General features: G+C 44.4%; 1 protein-coding gene across 1 annotated transcript in view; it reads left to right on the top strand.

Moving 5' to 3' along the window:
- The window catches only part of LOC126532345 (amine oxidase [flavin-containing]-like), a 148381-nt gene that overhangs the window by 53514 nt on the left and 74613 nt on the right, over positions 1 to 20254 (top strand). The gene's annotated exons all lie outside the window — the stretch shown is intronic.

Here is a 20254-nt window from a genome sequence, read left to right as displayed (position 1 = left end):
TTGCCTTGAGCCCATTACTGTAGAACGGCTGGATATTTTAGAAAATTGTGCGGTAATTCCTCGCTCGAAGCAACAATATTGTCTAACTGCTAAATTTCTATTTGCAACGAGAAGCTGCGCTTTTTCTCAATTTGGCAACATTTCTTGTATCGCAGTTTGCTAAGGCTCGTACTGACCAGTATGTATTTTTCGCTTCTTGGGTCCAGCTTTTTCTTTTTTGCACACTAGAATTATTATAGTTAAAGGTACACAGGAGATTTAGGTGCCTCGCAGGCTCCGGCTACTCATCCCTCATGCATGACGAGGGAAACACTTTGCAAAGCATGAAGCCATAGCGATACAAGAAGCTTTTAAGCAATAGGTTTTGCGAAACACTTGCCGTGGAATTAAACAGGCACCGCACCAACACAGCCGTGCAGGCTGCCAGACGCTTGCGCTGCACTTCGACAGCTTGTGCTACAGACACTCGAAGCTCAAGCGAACCTTATACGGCATGGTATTTTCACCGACAAGGTAGTACCTGTGAGCACATTTCTTTTCTGCCCAATGAGATAATAAATCACGGTAAAGTGCCTGCATATTTTTTTCAGTTCCCTCGTATCGCTTTTTGGGCCAGTCACGGATAAGGCCACGTTCCAAGTATCTTTTACTCGGAGAGCGGTCTCGAGTTTGCAAAACAGCCAGTTGGCTCAATATAAGCAATAATTGCAAGTTCCCAAGGTCGCGCGATAATTAATGTGACCATAATCACTAAAAAGGGTTCGATTCAAGATCAGGTTAAGAGCGACGTCAGGGCGACGGGAAGCAGGCGCGTTCCTCTAGCGCTTGCATAAAACGAATGAAAGCAGTCACGCGCTTTTCACTATGGCTTTTGCGTACACTGCGTAAATGATCTCGGTGGCCTACATACATTTAGCAACTGGCATAAAAGAAAACAAGCAACGCTCCGAAAGCAAGCAATAAGAAAACCCTGACACCAGGCACGTACCCAGGGGGGGGGGGCCCGGGGGGGCCCGGGCCCCCCCCGAAATCAAGTGGCATACCCCCCTCCCCACCCACGCCACCACTCCTCACACATTCCTAAAGCGCCGCCAGATCAATGTTGAGACTTGGCAGCTGTTCATCGGTCAGCATTATGCTGCCTTTTTCACTCTTTTTAGATGGCGATAGTTATCGACATCTCTTGTAATGTGAAGGACAGTTTTCTCATAGATTCCGCGCCCGCGCGATTAACTCGAGATGCGTTCAGTTGCCACCATCTATTCAACCGCCACGAGCAGGCACGTACCCAGGGGGGGGGCCCGGGGGGGCCCGGGCCCCCCCCCGAAATCAAGTGGAATACCCCCCTCCCCACCCACGCCACCACTCCTCACACATTCCTAAAGCGCCGCCAGATCAATGTTGAGACTTGGCAGCTGTTCATCGGTCAGCATTATGCTGCCTTTTTCACTCTTTTTAGATGGCGATAGTTATCGACATCTCTTGTAATGTGAAGGACAGTTTTCTCATAGATTCCGCACCCGCGCGATTAACTCGAGATGCGTTCAGTTGCCACCATCTATTCAACCGCCACGAGCATAGCTGTTGCTTATGTTAATTTAACCTTCTTTGTTTAGGCTGATCCTGGGACCAGGAGAGGGATGCGGCTGTTACTCAGCTGGTCTGTACTCTGATGGAACGAGTTGCGGCCGGAGAAAACGCCAATTGCGTTTAACTTTTACCTTTGCTTCATTATTTCCTTGAGTTACGGCTCGCCGCGACGCTGGCAGATGCCCGGAACCATATACACGTGATATGGGTTAGGTAAGGTGGGAAATAAAATAATGTGAAAGAGCGTCCATCAAGAAACCCTGCAATAACCCTTAAACCCATAAGCAAGATGACTGTCGCCCGTTATCTCGTCTGACCTAATTGTATAGCTCTTTTCGTGCAAAATTGGCAACTGGAAACAAAAATCGCAAGGAGTTGAGAAATTTAGCGATCTACTAAGGGAGAGAGCCAAGGCAACAACCAAACTGCAAGCAAAAGCGAATAATAAAAAAGTTAACCGTCGTTTATGAGAATATTTATGGATCAACATCTTTTTATTTAAAAAGGAAGTAGAGAAAACGCCGCCGGAAGTGGAGAACAATTGCTTGTTTTGAATGACGCTTCTACAGTTATCGGTCGAACCGCCTCACGTAGCTACTTCTCTGTTCTGCTTATGTGGGTGTTTTTCTAACCTTTCGCGGTGAGCGCAGTGCGTCTAGAATCGCAGAATCCTGCGCTCTACGCGGTTGTATGGGACTGGCGGCCGCACAGCGTTACGCAATTCGCGGAACTGTCAAAACTGATGAACAAGGCGAAAATAACTGATATTCGAAACTATAACATGAGAAAGACTGAAGAAGCCGTAAAGAATGAACGCAGCCTGAACTCAGTAAAAAGGACACCTGGCATAGGACAAGCCGTGATGTATGTAGCAATATTTTCGAAGCTTTTTACGTAAGCGTTCTGTACTCCTTGATTACCTAGTGCCTCTATGACTGCTGGTATCTCTACTGAATCAAATGCATTTTCGTAATCTATATAAGCCACACAGAGAGGCTTATTGTACTCTGCAGATTTCGCGATCTGCAGAGTACAATAAAACACTAAAACATAACACTAAAAAAACACTATAACACTTTAACACTAAAAGATAAGAAGGATAATATCATCAGCAATCTCGAAGATATAGTAAAAGCAGCGGAAAAATTCTAAGCTGACCTGTATACAGTACCCAGAGGAGTCACGATACTTCACTTAGAATCAGTAATGAACAGGATACAGAAACTCTCCTATAACTAGTGATGAGGTCAGAAGGGCCCTGCAAGACATGAAACGATGAAGAGCGGGAGGAGAAGGTGGAATAACAGTCGATTTAATTAAAGATGGAGGAGACATAATGCTCGGAAAACTGGCGGCTCTTTATACGAAGTGTCTATGACTGCAAGGGTCCCAGAAAACTGGAAGCATGCAGACATTATACTAATCCACAAAAAAGGAAACGTTAACTAATTGAAAAATCATAGGACGATTAGCTTGCTCCCAGTATTATACAACATATTTACCAAAATAATCTCCAATAGAATAAGGGCAACACGATGTTGTCAACCAAGGGAACAGGCTGGCTTCAGGAAAAGATACTTTACAATGGATCACATCCATGTCATCAATCAGGTTATCGCGAAATCTGCAGAGTACAATAAGCCTCTCCATGTGGCTTACATAGATTACGAAAATGCATCTGATTCAGTAGAGATACCAGCAGTCATAGATGCACTACGTAATCAAGGAGTACAGAACGCTTACGTAAAAAGCTTGGAAAATATTGCTACGTGCGAGTGGTATTTGTTTGTTTGAACGAGGCACGTGGGCGCCATCACTCCAGAAAAGAGGAGGAAGAACGAACTGGGCTCGCGCTGTGAATCTAACCGGTCAGCGCTGCAACCGTTGTCGTAAATATAATCTGTAAATAGTTTCTCGTCTTACTGACTCGTCCTTCGCGTAAGAATATCTACAGAGGTTCTACAGCTACCTTAATTCTACACAAGAAAAGCAGGCAGATACCTATAGAGAAAGAGGTCAGAGAGGGAGACACAATTTCTCCAAAGCTATTCACTGCGTGCTTAGAAGAATTTAAGCTATTAAACTGGGAAGGCTTAGGAGTAAAGATCGATGGCAAATATCTCAGCAACGTTCGGTTTGCCGATGACATTGTTCTATTCAACAACAATGCAGACGAGTTAAAACAAATGATTGGAGACGTTAACAGAGAGAGTGTAAGAGTGGGGTTGAATATTAATATGCAGAAGATGAAGATAATGATAAATAGCCGGACAAAGGAACAAGAGCTTAGGATCGCCAGTTGGCCACTAGAGACTGTGAAGGAGTACGTTTACCTAGGTCAATTAATCACAGGGAACCCTGATCATGAGAAGGAAATTCACAGAAGAATAAAAATAGGTTGGATCGCATACGGCAGACATTGCCAGCTGCTGACTGGAAGCTTACCATTATTATTGAAAAGTAAGGTGTGCAATCAGTGCATTTTGCCAGTGCTGACATATGGGGCAGAGACTTGAGAGCAAGTTAAGGACCGCGCAAAGAGCGATCGAATGAAGATTGCTAGGCATAACGTTAAGAGAGAGAAAGAGAGCGGTTTGGATCAGAGAGCGAACGGGTATAGACGATATTCTAGTTGACATCAAGAGGAAAAAATGTAGCTGGGCAGGTCATGGAATGCGCCGGTTAGATAACCGTTGGACCATTAGGGTTACAGAATGGGTACCAAGAGAAGGGAAGCGCAGTCGAGGACGACAAAACACTAGGTGGAGCGATGAAATTAGGAAATTCGCGGGCGCTAGGTGGAATCGGTTGGCGCAGGACAGGGGCAATTGGAGATCGCAGGGAGAGGCCTTCGTGCTGCAGTGGACATAAAACAGGATGATGATGATGATGATGATGATGATGATGATGATGATGATGATGATGATGGAAGTGGTGGGGCCCCCCCGAAAAAAAATCCTGGGTACGTGCCTGCCTGACACGCGTATACAATATATAGTGTATAGAAGGACCCACCGCAGTGGCCGCAGCTGTCAAATCTATACCAGCGCCAGTGTTCGCCTGCGTGCTCAGTGGGTTGCTTCCTGTCTTGCCCCGAGCCGCACCGGGTTGCATAGCCTTATACGAGTACAAGCATATATCATAAACCATATTTTATGATAAGCACTAGCGTGCAAAGCATCCGCAAGTTTTTCTTTATCTTTTATTTTATACCTCGGCTTCTATTTGGCAGAACTGCGATTTTTCTTATCGCTAACCATAGCCACGGATTCACTTTAGCTGCAACGCAGCAGCAGCTATAGCGCGGAACACAGAAATGTAAGCAAATCATGGGTACCTGGACGTTTCCAGTTCTGCAGAAACAGACAAACCAGCAAAAAAATTCACCGAGGATTATGATACCCTTAATGCGAATTTTGAGCGCAGCTGTATAGGTTCTTTGAATTTGCGATATATTGTGGCACAGAATTTGAATCTGAGCGACAGGGTCATCTCGGCGAAGGCGCTGAGCTTCTGGTCGGGCAGTTCGTTTAGCAGCAGTGGTAGACGAAGCATTTCCACCGGTTGCGTCGCTCATTGCTGAGAAGAGCGTGGACACGCGTGGCCCCGCGCGGAGCGCATTTTCTAGGGGTGGCGGCGCAGGCGCGCATGCGCAGTGGGTCCCAAGCCCACGCCACCGCTGTGTTTCCATGTGTGGTATCGGTGGACGCGCTCGCCGCCGCCGTGGAGCACGTCTCGTACGTCACCCAGCCTTCCTCCTCATCCTTTCGCCACGCCCTATCCTTCCGGTTTCCTCCTCGCGCTCTCTTCGCTCTCGCCATCTTTCATCCCCCGCTGCGCCCCGCGTTCGCTCTTTCATCCTTCCCTGCGCTCGTTCGCTCGATTACCCCGAGGGAAGCCGACGCTCAACGCAGGAGCTTGTTCTAAAGGATTGGCAGGAGTGCTGTTGCACCACGTGACACATGTAGTTCCTGTAACGGTACGTCTTGTCAGCACGCGCCCGGAGCAGCCACCGAGCGACGGGAACCTGCATAATGCGATGCGCAAAACTTGGATCCTGGCGTGGCGCGCCGTGCTTTGTGAGTTGCAGCATGCGGTGCGGAGCAGTGCTGCGAAGTGAGGAGGGCAGGAGTGGCCGAAAAGGGTGGCGCGCACCTGTCGCCTTGCGAGGCGCCGCGGTGCCACACACACACGCGCGAAGACCGCCGGTCGATAAATCAATTGTGGTCCGAGACAAAGTGGCCGACTGCCTGACGTGGGTGCCCGGTCCGCGCCGGCAGCTGCCAAAGAAAAGCGCGAAAATTTGGTGCGACTCGCCCACAGCCGCTTCTTTCACACTTAGCGACACAATCGATCGGTTGCGCGACACTCGAGGAATGAAATGGCTGCCCCCTTCCTCCCCATTTCGACAATCATTCAGTTTTCCTGGCCGCCTGTCCGTGCGCCTCTCCATGAATGAACAAATTATTTAATGAATCAATCAATGAACCGATGAATTAATATATTAATTAATTAATCACTCAATCAATAGTCAGTCAGCCAGTCATGGTGATGTGGCAGCGCTACGCAAACGAAGACATAATGCAAGAAAAAATATGCGCTGACACTCTCAACTAATAATCTTTTTCGACAGGTACGAAATCAGATAGAGACAACAAAAGCAAAGAAAGATACACACGAGGAGCACGAATGAGCATCATGAAAATTAAACAACAATCCAGATACTTTAACGAGATGCTCAAATTCTTCGTGACTGAGAGCAGTGAACACAGTTGCTGACACATTGGCCCTTTCTGGTACGGAAGCAGTCAATGATCCCACAGGCAAGCTGCTGACCATAACCAAAAAATATGCAAACCGGATGCTGTTCTGGTTGACCTCCCTGCCTTTCCTACCCTTGTTTTCTCTCTCTATGACCGTGTAGAGCTACCATATCACTATGAACATTCATTCATTCATACTGTATTAGTAGTTGAACAAATTAATGTGTGAAACAATAATGTATCCAATCAATCAGGTAGACAATTATATGCACTATTATTTGGTGTGTCCGAACTCAATTTCTTTGTCAATTCAGTTCATCAGGTTGCAAGTAAGTCGTTAACTAAGGCCACGTGTAACGTCACCATTTCACTCGCTGCGTATAAAGGCGGGCACACCAAGAAACAATACCGAATTGGCGCCTGTGTATGTTACACCTGATAAAAACGCATATGCTCACCTATATAGGTGACCATATGCTCACTTTTATAGATGCAGACGCATCTATAAATGTGAAATAATTACCAAATAAGTATTTATTATTTCATGAGTTATAATAATTATCTGTGCGCTTTGGATTTGTGGAGATAACATTGAATTCTAGAATGGAGTGGGCATCTAGAGCGCTATTCGAATGGTGAGATGTTCTAGACGGACTACAGAAACTCGATATTTTGGGCCCGTGGTGTTCTGCTGCGGTGATTTCAATGAAACGCAACTTGTTTCTCAAGAGCAGTTCGGCATCCTTGTCGATTTGGAATGATGCCGAGCTCGTTGTGATGTCCGCGTGCATCTGACGTCGAAGGCCATCCGTTACCTCAAAAGAAGGTCAAAGGTTCGTCGATCTCCTTTCGGGGCTACCCTTTAGCTAGGAACAAAAGCTCAAAAGGCAGCAGCTGTTCGCTGCCTCGTGCAAAGACGCTGCAGTCAATGGCCCCCGTAGGGCGGCTTCCCAGAAGGCAGCCGGCGTCGGTCGCAGCCCGAACGCTCGTCTGCAGCTTCGCTTGAGCGGAGCGGCACCAGCAGGTCGCAAAACTGGAATCGGTCTCTGGGAGCCACCACAGGCGCCCTGCTCGCTAGAGACAAAAAGAGCACGTAAGAGAACCACTTGGAAAAGGAGCTGGTGCTGACAAATCTCAACTGGAAGAAAGCCGAAGAGAACATTCCTAAGCGCATCTGCCACCAGGCTAGAGGAGGTTCCCGTTAGGCTGATTAATGGACTACGACCAAAAAGTAAGGAAGTTCTGGTGAACGCAGTGCAAGAAACTTTAAAAAAGATACAGGAATAACATACAGTTGGCGAAAAAGTGGGATGAATTTAAGTTATAAAGGTAAGGCGGGGAGGGGGGGGAAGAATTCACTCGTATAGAACGTTGACCATTACATCGGTAATATACAGGTTAGCAATGCAGGCAATCATAGCTGCAAGCATGGGCAGAGCATAATTGCATTTTGGGAGAACATCAAAACGGCTTCAGAATAGGTAGGCGTATGGATGATAACACATTTTTTCTTACTCAGTGTATTAAAATATCAAGAGTAGAAAGCAGACCGTTATATACGGCGTTTTTAGACATTACAGGAGCGTATGACAACGTAGACCGCAACATTGCGTAGGATATTCTGGAAAGGGAAGGCTTAGGCGACGATTGTCTGCAGCTTTTGAGAGAGATTTACCTAGAAAGCACCGTTTGTGTTAAATGGGAAGGGATCAGGAGCGAGGAAAAAGTTGATATCAGCAAGGCACTGAGGCAGGGGTGCCCTTTATCCCCACTGCTGTTTATGATGTACTTGGTGAGGATGGAAAGGGTGCTAGAAGGAAGTAATATCGAGTGTATCTCTCATACAAACAGGCCGGTACAGTAGTAGAGCAGCAGTTTCCAGGTTTGTTTTATGAGGTTTGTTTTATGTGTTGCTAGCTAACGAGCAAGGTGATTTTGCAACGTCTGTCTAATGTCTGCGGACAAGAAGGCGAGAATTTAGGTTTGAAATTTAGCTTTAGAAAATCAGGTGTTATGGTATTCAATGAAAACAGTGAACAGACAGTGGCAATACAGGTCCAGGAAGTACCTCGGGTAAAAGAATATAAATACTTTGGTATATGGATAAACGAAGGCAATAGATATATGGAATACACAGGAAGAAAATATAACAGTAAAGGGGAAGAGAAATGCAGCCATAATGAAACACAGAGCTCTATGGGGATATAATAGGTACGCGGTGCTCCGGGGTATGTGGGAAGGTGTAATGGTTCCAAGACTCACATTTCTAAATGCGGTTGTTTGCTTTAAATCAGGAATACAATCAGGACTCGATGGCAACCAAAGGTCAGTGGGACGTCTCGCATTGGGCGCTCACGGTAAGACTACAAATGAAGCTGTGCAGGGTGACATGGGCTGGGAAAATTTTGAAGTGAGGGAAGCTCACAGTAAAATTGATTATGAAGAACGATTGAGGAATATGGAAGAAAGTAAATGGGCTGAGAGAGTGTTCAGGTATTTGTGCAGGAAGAACATTGACTCACAGTGGAGAAAAAAATTAGGGTTATCAGCAAGTATGCGACCAGTAAGCAACACGACAACAAAGAACGTCAAACGCAATCCAGAGAGGTTCAGACAATCTCCGGCGTGGCGGCAATGGCAAAGAAACCTGCTATGAGTAATCACCTAAGATGTAAAAACGAAATCAGGAAAGAGAGAATTTATGATAACTGAAAGGGGAAAGAAACTATTTACTTCTTGAAGCGAGATCAGGTTGCCTTAGAGCGCATAGTAATAAAGCGAGGTACAACAACTAAGAAGTAGAATGTGCTTGCTGCGGCAAAGCTAGGGAAACGATGGAAGATATTTTATTAGAATTAGAAGATATCCACCCAGCTGTCGGCTTAAGCTCCTCTGGCCACCTTGACGCACTTGGGTTCAGGAATAGCAGCGGGAAAGGGAGCACGTCCGCAACAGGTAAAAGGCGAATGGCTTGGTGACAGAGAAGTAGGTGGACCACGAACAACGGAGGCGTACAAAAGAAAATTCCCAATAGTGGTTCAGAAAGTTTGATGACAGGAATTACCGTGTGTGTGTGTTTTAAGATGTGTAGGACATTAGGCAAAATAAGAACAAGAGCACGGTGGCGCAAGCCACCGCCCTGTTTGAAGGAGACGCTCATAACATCCATCCATCCACAAATTATGATAACTGAAAGGAAGGAAACAACGGGGAAAAAACAATTTGTGGTAACTCGGAGGGAAGCTCTTTACATTGTGAAGCACGATCAGGATGCCTTAGAACACGTAGTTATAAAGCGAGATACACAAAGGAAGAAGAAGCACGTTCTTGCTGCGGTAAAGCTAGGGAAACGATGGAGCATGTTTTATTAGAGACTGAAGATATCTACCCAGCTGTCGGTTTAGGCTCCGCTGGCTTCCTTAATCCTTGGTTCTGGGATAGTAGAGGAAACGCAAACATGTCCGCAACAGACATTAGTCGTTTGGCGGCAGAAAAGTAGGGAAACCACCAAGCAACGGAGGCGTACAAAAACAAAGTTCCCAATAATGGTTCAGAAAGTTTGGTGCCGGGAATTCTTTGTATTTAAAATAAATAGGCAAGACAGTAGGCAAAATAAGAAAAAGAGCCTGGTGGCGCAACCCACCGCCCCGTTTCAAAGAGGCCCTCACAGCATACATCCATCAATACATCCACAAAGGCGCATCAAAAAGATTCCGGAATCATGTAGGGGCACTCGGAGCTCCAAATAAAAATTCGCAAACCTCTATAAAGAATAAAGGCGGTAACATCTTCGAAATAGACGATGCGCTGCGGTACATAAGAGATGTTATTAGGGATAACTTCGGCAAGAAAGAAAACGTATCCCAACTCAAACAGATCCATCAACAACATAGAAGCCTGAGAGACCAAAATTTCGCGAACAAAGCTTTCGCTGAAAACAGCAGAAGAAAATGTCCATAATAATGCGGCCACAAGATCTGATCAAATCCCAATACAGGTAATCAGACAGCTGGGTCGAAAGAGTAAGGCACTGATAACTAATGTCATAGAGCAAAGTGATTAAAAGGAAGAAAACTCCGTTTTGCTGGCGAGAGAGCAATATGAATCTCGTCTACAAAGGCAAAGGTGACAAGAATTAGACAAGCTCGTACAGGCCAGTACACGCCACAGTCGAAGTAGGTGGAGAAGAATGATACACTGCGGGAACTACAGAGTTTGTTCAGACCGGGCAGATGCTTAGAGGATAAAATGTTTTACTCAGTGCATAAAGATTTCCATAGAAGAATATACCTTTATGGATAGAATTTCTAGATATTAAGGAAGCCTAAGACTACGTAGTCAGGGAATTATTTTGGTATATCCTCAAGCGCGAAGGGGCACAGAAGATTTCGCGGAGCCGCTGCGGGACAGAGACAACCGAGTGCAGATTGTATTGGAAGGCCGGAAACGCAATGAATTGGTGGAAATTCACCAAGGATTTAGGCAAGGATGTTCTCTTTCTAATTGTCGTTCGCGATTTATGTTAAGGACATAGAGAGACGAGTGGAAAACAGTGAATTAAGATTTATCTTACCTTCGTAGTGGGCAAAGGGTGCAAGAGAAGGTCCCTGGGCTGCAGTATGCAGACGACATAGGGTTGCTATCGGACAATGCAAGACTTAGAGACTCGTGAATATGTGTGGCAGTGTGGCAATTTAGTGATAAATCTAGGCCTTAGGTTTAGCACAGAGAAATCTGCAATTATGATCTTTGATCAAGAGATGAGTAATTACGTGGTATCAATTCAGCAGCAAGTCATACGCATATAGTCGAGCAACATAAGTACCTGGGCTAAATATAAACGAAATAAAGCCTTACTCAAGCACCCATCAAGATAACATGAAAATAAAGGGAAGCGGAATACAGCAATAATGAAATATATTGCACTTTGGGGCTACAATACATATGAGGTGGTACGTGAAATGGGGAATTCATTGTGCTTGCGCTAACGTTCGTAAATGTGATTCTGTGCATAAGATATGATATCTTGTTGGAGTTGGAAGTTGAGCGAAGACAGGTGGGCCGGCTGGCTTTTGGAGCACCCGGCAAAACCACAAATGAGGCAGTGCAAGGGGACATGGGTCGGGCCTCGTTTGAAGTCAGAGAAGCGCAGAGGAACATTAGTTTTGAAGAAAGATTCAGGAACATGGATCGAAATAAATGGGCGGCTAAAGTGCACAAGTATCTGTACCTTAAAAGCGTGGAAACACAATAGAGGAAGAGGTCAAGAAACTTGGCAACCAAGTACAGGGTAATTGAGAGTGCAGATAGACAACCAAGAGTCATCAAAAATAAAGTGAGAAAACAAAGACAGTAAATTGGACGCAATGCATGGGAACAAAAGAGACCATGGAGATTTACAATAATGGCAAGAAAGAAATTAGAAGATAAAATCTGTACGAGAACACGAAGCAGTAGAATTTGAGGCTCGAGCTGGTTGCCTAGCAACAAAAACGTGTCGGGACAAATATTCGCAACAAGATCAGACGTGTTTCTGTTCTAGCTAGAATCCGAAGACTACTCAGCACATCCTAATAGTATGCGAAGGAATTCACCCAGCGAGAAGCGCAGGTAACGTACGTCTTCCAGAAGCGCTTGGATTTAAAGTGGATGGAAGAATCAACCGGCCATCAGTCGAGATAAGCAAGAAACGTTTAGAGTATTGGTATAAAAAAAAGTCAGGGAAGAAATTGATAGGAGCGGATCCTTTACAGGCACAGGTAGTGGTACAAGGTAAGGGAAAACACGGGGAAGGCGGTAGATGAAAATTCGTAATCGTAATAGTGCAATGGAAACTTCGCATTGTCAAGAGAGACAGGACCGGACATTCCAGGGGAACGCTAAATGTTCGTAATCCGTTGCAGCAAGGAGGGTCTCATTTTTTCTGCCTAGAACTTGTTGTCGTCATCGAAATTTTGTTACCGCTAGCACAGTAAGTCTAGGTATAAAGAAACTCACTGGCCCACCAAGCGCTGCCTTTGCCAAGTGGTCTGCCATCTCATTAAGTGCTAGTCCACCATGTCCGGGTATCCCCAAAAACCGAATTTCTTTAACATTATGTGCAAAACAAGTGCAGCGATCGGTGCAATAGTGAATTATTTGTGCTTTCTGGCGACATAAGAACTGACACGCAGTCTGCGAGCAATATTATGGGTGACTAATTTTTCTGAATTTTATATACGGCCACGCATATGGCCATAGATTCAGCCACATAAATTGGAGTGTAATTGGGAAGACGGATAGAAAGCCTCGTGATAGTGTTTGAGAGCAAATGCCTATTGCTGATTTCTCATCTTTTAGTGAGGCGTCCGTCGACACAACATTGCATGAGGGAAAATCTTCCAGATACTCATTCAGGAGTCCGACTATAGTGTCTGTTTGGCTTTGAATTTAGCATTCTTTGGAAAGACGTTATCAAACTTACGTATTACATGTTTTTATTAAGTGTCACATTGGATTGATCGTAGGTTAACGTTTATATTCGCTAGAAGATTGTACGTAAACACGACTTTATGGAGCTTGCATCTTGGCCACATAGAATCAAAATATAGTGCCAGTTGTGCGACAAACACCGGGCAACTTGTCCGGGGAACATGTTCGTATGCTCTAAGAAAAACTTTTACCGTTAGCAGCTGAAATCTCGACGCTAAATCTGGCATGTTTGCTTCTAAATACAGCACAGAGTTCGCAGCATATCTAAGAAATCCAAGACACAGACGTAGGACCCGTGTCTGCATCATAAATAAAGGTTGCAACTCGTAAGTTGGACAGCCAGATATGAGCACACAACCAAATTCCAAAACGGGTCTTACATAAGCGCGATAAATGCAGAGTATCTCTACGCATACCAAACTTCCTGTTGCATTTTCTCGTCAACCGACCAAGGGCGATTTCACCTTTTCTTACAACATTTTTTTATATGAGGACGCCAACGTAGGTCAGCATCGTAAATGACTCCCAGGTAACTTATAGTGTCTACCAGCGGAATCAGTTGATTCTGATACACAAGGGATAAGGAAACCGATTATGCGTAGGGAACACAAAAAGGGCACTTTTGTTAACGTTAAGGACCATGCGCTAATTATCCAGCCGCAGGAGATTTAAATACGCTTGCAACTTATGGTAAAGCATGTGAATATTCTTAGCGCAATCACAGAATGCAATTTCATCCGCATACACATATACCGTGACATCCTGCATTATTGGAATATCATGTAGTAGTATATTAAACAATAGTGGGGAAAGCACTGAACCCTGAGGTACACCACTGGTGCGTGAGAACCACTCAGAATGATGCTTTCCATCTTTGCAGAAAAATGCTCTTCCGTGCAAGAAACCCTTGATTCAAACGATGATATACGATGGAGGGTTTAAGGCAGCAAGTTTATTCAGTAGAATGCTATAGTCTACGCTGTCATAACCTCTTGCAACATCTAATGTTATGAGGGCCGAAACTTCTAAGTTTCTTTTAGCTAAGCGTATCTTGCTTTCTAAATCAGTGTGTGCGAATCAAATAGAGCAGCCGCTGCGAAATCCAATCTGAGCGGGGCTTCATGCATTAATTTTAGAAATGTGCTCTAATAGACGATTATAAGCAACTTTTCTTTTCAGTTAATTTTGCCCTACAAGAAGTTACAGCGATTGGCCGAATGTTGTTCAAATTAAGCCCTTTTCCGGTGTTTTTTTAGAATCAAGATAACTTTAGCTATCTTCCAGTCGTCAGGTAGCCAAGTTTGCTCATGGGAAATGTTCACAATATTTAGCAACTCTCCCGCAAATTTATTTGCCAAGAATTTGAGCACGCTGACAGATATACAACCATAACCAGGAGCTGCTAATCTCATACAAGCTACAACAGATAGAAGTTTCGACAGGTTGACTTCTTCAAAGTCATTGCACTCTGTGCGCATTTTGAACACATCTGAGCACTGTACCTGGAATCGCAACGCAAGGCCACGTGCTATGCAATCAAGCTTAGTCTTAGCTTCCCATGGGGTCAATACAACGGAGTTCATAATATGGCCGATAGAATGTTTCTTGTTGTGCTTCATGAATCTGTGTAGGGCTCTCCTGTTTTTTGTGTCATAGAAGTAAGTGTTTGCATTGGCGTTAAAATCATCCTTAGCTTTCGCAGTTGTCCGCTTAAATGAGGCCGCATAAAATTTGTTGTTAGTCCAATTTAGGGGGCTCCGGATATGAAGAAGGCTCTTCTACGCAGGTTTACCAAGACGATATGTCCTTTCACATTCTTCAGTCCACCACGGGGAACCTTTTTTGTTTCTATAGTAGAAACTCCTATAGTGAATGTGGACTGTGCTGTTGCATCAATCAGGCATTTTAGAACCTGCTCCGCGTGTTCTGCCTTATCAGGCGAAGTTAATAGCATATTTCACAATCTTTTTATATGTGCCGCTGTTGACAAATTTCAACGTTTTATAACTTACTCTTTGTGGGGAACACATGATAGAAAAAAAGAATAGGGAAATGATCACCGGAAGCCCCACTATCTAGAGATGTCCGTGTTGTCACGCTCGCTCCAGCAGCTGCCAGAGTTAGGTCAATCACGGGTCATAGGTATAAATAAGGCATTGAAGATCAATTAAAGAAGACAATACAGAACATCGATTCCATTGGAGAAATTTCAACTCAGCCACGATTACTCCAAGACAGAAGAGGCAACAGCCTTTTTCAATACAGCAATCTGTTTCATGCTCGGAGAATCTTTCTTGCTTTTCTCTGAGAATGGTCATGTTTAGTTGGCGAGACATGAGAAGCCCTGCACTTCTGACCCGCATTCGCCAGTTCCACATCAGTGCTAACGTTTGATTTAGACGTGCTAGCCAGGTCATTTATGATTGGCATCATTCTAAGTGATTCACGCGAAATGTAGGCGTTCGGGTGGTACGTCGGAAGGTAAAAGAGGTTGGCAAGGCGAGTTTATAACTGTGAAAAACTCATGGACATGCACTTTGGCCGAAAGAAATTGGGAGAGTGCATCAGAAAAGGCGGTCAGATCTAGTACGCCACTCAGTGCTCTCCCCACAGCTGCGACTACTGCTGTCGTTGTAGTTTTTCTAGAATTTCTCCAGATGGTCTTATTGCATGAGCGTATGTATGTTTCCTTCAGTTCTAAAAGTGCATATGCGTCTGCTCTGTAGCACCTGTTGTGAGGCATAATTTCCATAGTCTCATCGGACCTTCTTGGACACTGTGGATCATCCGCTGGGTGACCATCCTGGCAAAGGCAGCAGCTTGGCAATTCCGAGGAGCAGACCTAATTCTGATGGGTGATTCGCGTTGCAGTTGCGACAGCGCGTCGCCGATTTACAGGCTTTGCCGCTGTGTCCGAAACGTCAACAGTTCTTGCGCTCAAGCGGGCGCGGTTGCAAACGATCTGCCGTATAGATAGTAGATAATAGTAGGGCAGGATGTTCCAGCAAATGTTGCTATTGTGGACTCTGTCAGCACTCGAGCGCCGTCCACCACCCTGTTGCGGCGGTACATCGAAATAATCGCCGCGTCAGCTTCCTGGAAGTCTTCTAGTAATTCCTGGGGAGAGCAAGATGGGTCCACACCACGAACAATAATACCCTTTGTACATTCCAGTTGCTCCAGGATGAAGGCGTTTACCGGCAACGACGCGAAGGTTGTGCATCGGAGCAAGTCAGACACACAAGCCAGATCTGTAGATTTGCAGACAATTCTCCTTCTGTCAAACGATCTGACCTCCGAAATCTCAAGATGGTGGCTAGTAGCTGTGCGCAACTGTTCCCGAATCACTTGAGCATTCTTTATTTTGATGGCCTCGTTGCCAATTGGCATGAACACCACGGGTATGCCACGCAAGCCATTCCGAGTGCAACATTCATTCCAGGGGACAGTTTTGGACCGGCAAGCTAGCAAACAAGACTGCCGACTCTGTTAACCCCTGTGGAGTTGACAGACATGCCTACCCAATACGCAGAGAAGAGTTCATAAACCAACTGAGGTAACGAAAAACATAGCCAATCGCCCACTCACGGGAACAGCTGGTCGGCTTCCTTCGCAGCTGAGTACGTCTTCTCTTGTCTCCCAAACACTGGCGCATACCCACTGTAGGAGATTTGCCAAGAAGCAGGCGGTTTCCCGTACGTTTAGAATTAAAACAAAACTAGATTTCAATACTAGGGTGTGGGACTAAATAAATGTGATTGAGAAGTTTAACAAAAATATTCTTAGGAATTTTGATAAGTTAACACAAAGAAATGAAATAATAGAAATAATTTGTAGTTTTATAAATTGAGCAACGTACTCTTTTTGTCTCTCTAATAAAATTGTAAACTGCAAGAAAAGTATTTCTGTGGCTGGATCCCAGTGAATTCGCCCCAAATGAAAGAATGGTTGGCGGGGTTAGCGATAGCCCAAGTTTGCTAAATGAGTTTTCCAAGAGTTTTCTTTGTCTAAAAAATCGACGGCACGAGAGAAAGTAACGTTCAATAGAGTCAGGTGCATTGCAAAAAGAACATAAAGGGGACACAGCGAGACCAGACCTGTCCAAAAAAAATTTGCGGTGGTATATGACCATCTCAATTTTGTAAACGAAACTTCCAATTGCCTTGAAGGACACCAATTATTATTCCATGGGAAGGCAAGACGGTGGAATTCAAAAGACGGTGTTAGCATGGATATTGCAGAATGTTGCGATAATGAGAAATTTCTGTACCTAGCCGCGGTGACATAAGCTCATGTCGGCAACACAGATGTGACAGGGCCATTTAGGGATGCTCGTGCGAGTGAATAAGCCATGTCGTTCAAGTGCAACCCACGATGTCACGGTACCCAAAGCAAACATACTTTCCGTAAGTATGGAGGTACCATAGAACAAAATGTTAGTTGAATTCTTTAATTTGAAGATGCAGTAAGTAATGTGCATACAGAAAGCAAGTCGGTCACAATAACAGCTAATGAGTCATTTTGGGGAAGCTTTAGTAATGCTAATATACTCCCTAATAATTCTGCCTAAAATATGGGTTTGAAGTCGGGAAGGCGAAGACCGTAAGACTATTGAAGAGATTCAGAGAAGATCCCCACTCCTGCCTTCTCATTGCACACAGAAGCGTCAGTAGCTATTACGTTGTCAATGGCTAGCTGGTGTAGGCGGTCGTCTAAGATATTAATTAAATGTCTGCTTGGTAATAGTTTAGCATGATTTGTAAATGTGTCCTCGAACTTAATTTTGAGGTCTGGTAAGGCATCATTCGAATGGGAAACTTGACGTATGGACACAGCCAATTGTTGTAAATGTGCTTGGGCTGTGTAATCTCGACCACGATACTTCAAATAACTCAGACGGTTCAGTGACAAATACATATTGGGTACGCCTTTTTGAGAAGTCATAAATCTTTAAAAATGTCTGAACTGTAAGCATGCAGAATCTGCAATATAGGGTGAGTATATTAGCTTCCTGATATAAAACAGTGTTGGCAATGAATCTAGGTAGCCCGAGGCATAATCGTGGAGCTTCCCTTTCTAAAAGTATGACAGGTTTACTTTTGTAGACGGAACAGCCGGAAAATAATGCGCAGCCGAATTCTAATATGGGCCGAACATACATCTTATATATCATCAGTATCCCTGCGTAGTCCTGAGCGACGGTGGCTGAGCCGGCGGAGCAAAGCTACGGCACGTTCTGCCTTTGTTTTAATATGTTCAATGTGACTACGCCAGATGAGCTTGCTGTCGTAAATAACATATGTTCAATGTGACTGTGCCAGATGAGCTTGCTGTCGTAACTAACACCAAGGTACTTGACTGCGTCAACTTGAGGAGTGATTTGCTGGTGGTGTTGCAAATATATACGCACTTATGCAGTTAACGGAAAGACTAGTACCGAACTTTTGCTAACCCCTCTAGCCATGTCTCAATCCTTCCTAAGTAATTCTGCAACGACTGGTGTAGTGTGTGTATATTATTTGCGGATGTAAAAAAATTCTATATCGTTCGCATAAACACAGACATGTACTTCAGGAGACAAAGGAATTGTACTTAGCAAAATGATAAATAAGATGGGGGAAAGAACGGCACCCTGTGGTACACCTCTTTTCTGCTTCTATTTACACGTCGAAATACCGTGTTGATAACAATAAAACTCTATATCTCTCATAAATTTGTAGATCCAAGCAATTATACTTCGGGAAATTCGTGGATTGAAGCTGGTCGAATAGAATATGACATTCTACGAAGTCGTATGCTTTTGCAACATCTAGCGTCACCTAAGCTGCTTATTCTCGTTTGCGGCGAGAACGTTTAATGCGGCTCTCTAGATCTACATGGGCGCACCTTATGGAGTGCCCGAGAAGAAATGCAATCTGACAAGGACTGAGAAGTGTATCATCCTGCATAAAATTTGTTATACAGCTATGAACAACCTTTTCTATTAATTTAACGACATTGGAAGTAAGTGAAATTGGTCTTATGTTGTCTAGGTCAAGTCCATTTGTTTTTTTTTTCCTTCAACAGTGGTACAATTTCAGGTCCTGAGGCGCATAATCAAACAAAATTTTCGCATTCCTGTTGTAATGCCATCTGGACCTGGGGCCTGCGCCGGTAACGATTGTGCCCTCAAGCTCTGTCGCTCTTACTTCTACAAAGTCATCTCGCGAGGGCGGTTTCGATAGTCTTGTCGGCAATTTATGCGTGAACGTCGCGCAAGTCCTTGAGCAATTTTCTCAAGTGACTCTGATAATTGTTTTGTTGATAGAACGACAGAGCCGATATTCATGGGCGCCGGTATAACTTTACGGGATCATATCATATGAAGCCAGCAAACAAGACGAAATGTAAACAGGGCTTTTTTTATTGATAGACTGCGAAAGATATGTGTAGTGCTTGGAATCGTAATTCTCCTTATATTTTGAGACTGTTCGCTTAAATGAAGTAGTTACATACGTATAATCAGCCGAATTAACAGCACAATGGTTATATACAAGTTTTTTCCACACAGCTTTTCGACGTCTAAAATCTCGCTCGCAGTCAGAATTCCACCAGGGACAACATGACCCACCCTTAGTACATCGTAAAAGAAATTGAGCTTTTTTTTAAGACTGTTTTAGATTTGAACACAGGCTCATTGCTTTAATATTCCTCTCCATGCCGTCCTGAGCGTTTAAAGCTTATTCTAACGCATTTTTAAGTTTTGTGCGATTAACAAAAGTGTTCACATGACTATCTAAACTAGTTAATGGAGTAAATAGTTCAAAAATATAGGGAGGTGATCACTGTTAGTTCCGGAATCAACCGCCTTCCAGGAGGTGACAGAAATGCTGAAGGTAGCAAACATAAGATCAAGGGCGGATCGCGACTGACCCCGAACAAAGTATGTGCTCTCGGATTTAGGCAAGATAAATTATGTGATAAAACCCACTCCCACAAGAGTTTGCCACAAGTGTCCTTTCGGAAACCCCATGCTACATGATGAGAATTAAAATCGCCCATTAGTATGATATTCTTCTGACTGCAAGCAAAGAGGTATCCAGATAACGGGTATCTTGCAGTCCAGCGGGCAAGTACGTGTTATATATAGAAAAAGGCATGAAACCGGGAAGTATTATATCCAATGCCATTATTTCACAGCCTGATAACATTCTCTGGTATACTATTGTCACGTGGTAGTGACGTTAAGAACACAGTAGCAGTACTGTGAAAGACAAAACTAGCTTTTATTGGGCGAACCTGTGCCCACAAAACAGCCTACACTTAAAGCACAACGATAGCGGCGAACACAGTCGGCGATCGTCGAAAATCTGATCAGCGGGTCAAGCGCGTCGGCTTTTATAGAGCAGTCGTCGAATGTTCCAGACTAATCGTTCGGACCCGCGTGCCTT

This window comes from Dermacentor andersoni, chromosome 5, assembly GCF_023375885.2.
Source record: "Dermacentor andersoni chromosome 5, qqDerAnde1_hic_scaffold, whole genome shotgun sequence".
Taxonomy (NCBI): domain Eukaryota; kingdom Metazoa; phylum Arthropoda; class Arachnida; order Ixodida; family Ixodidae; genus Dermacentor; species Dermacentor andersoni.
The sequence above is the reverse complement of the archived record's forward strand: the minus strand, read 5'-3'. Positions and strand labels throughout refer to the sequence as shown.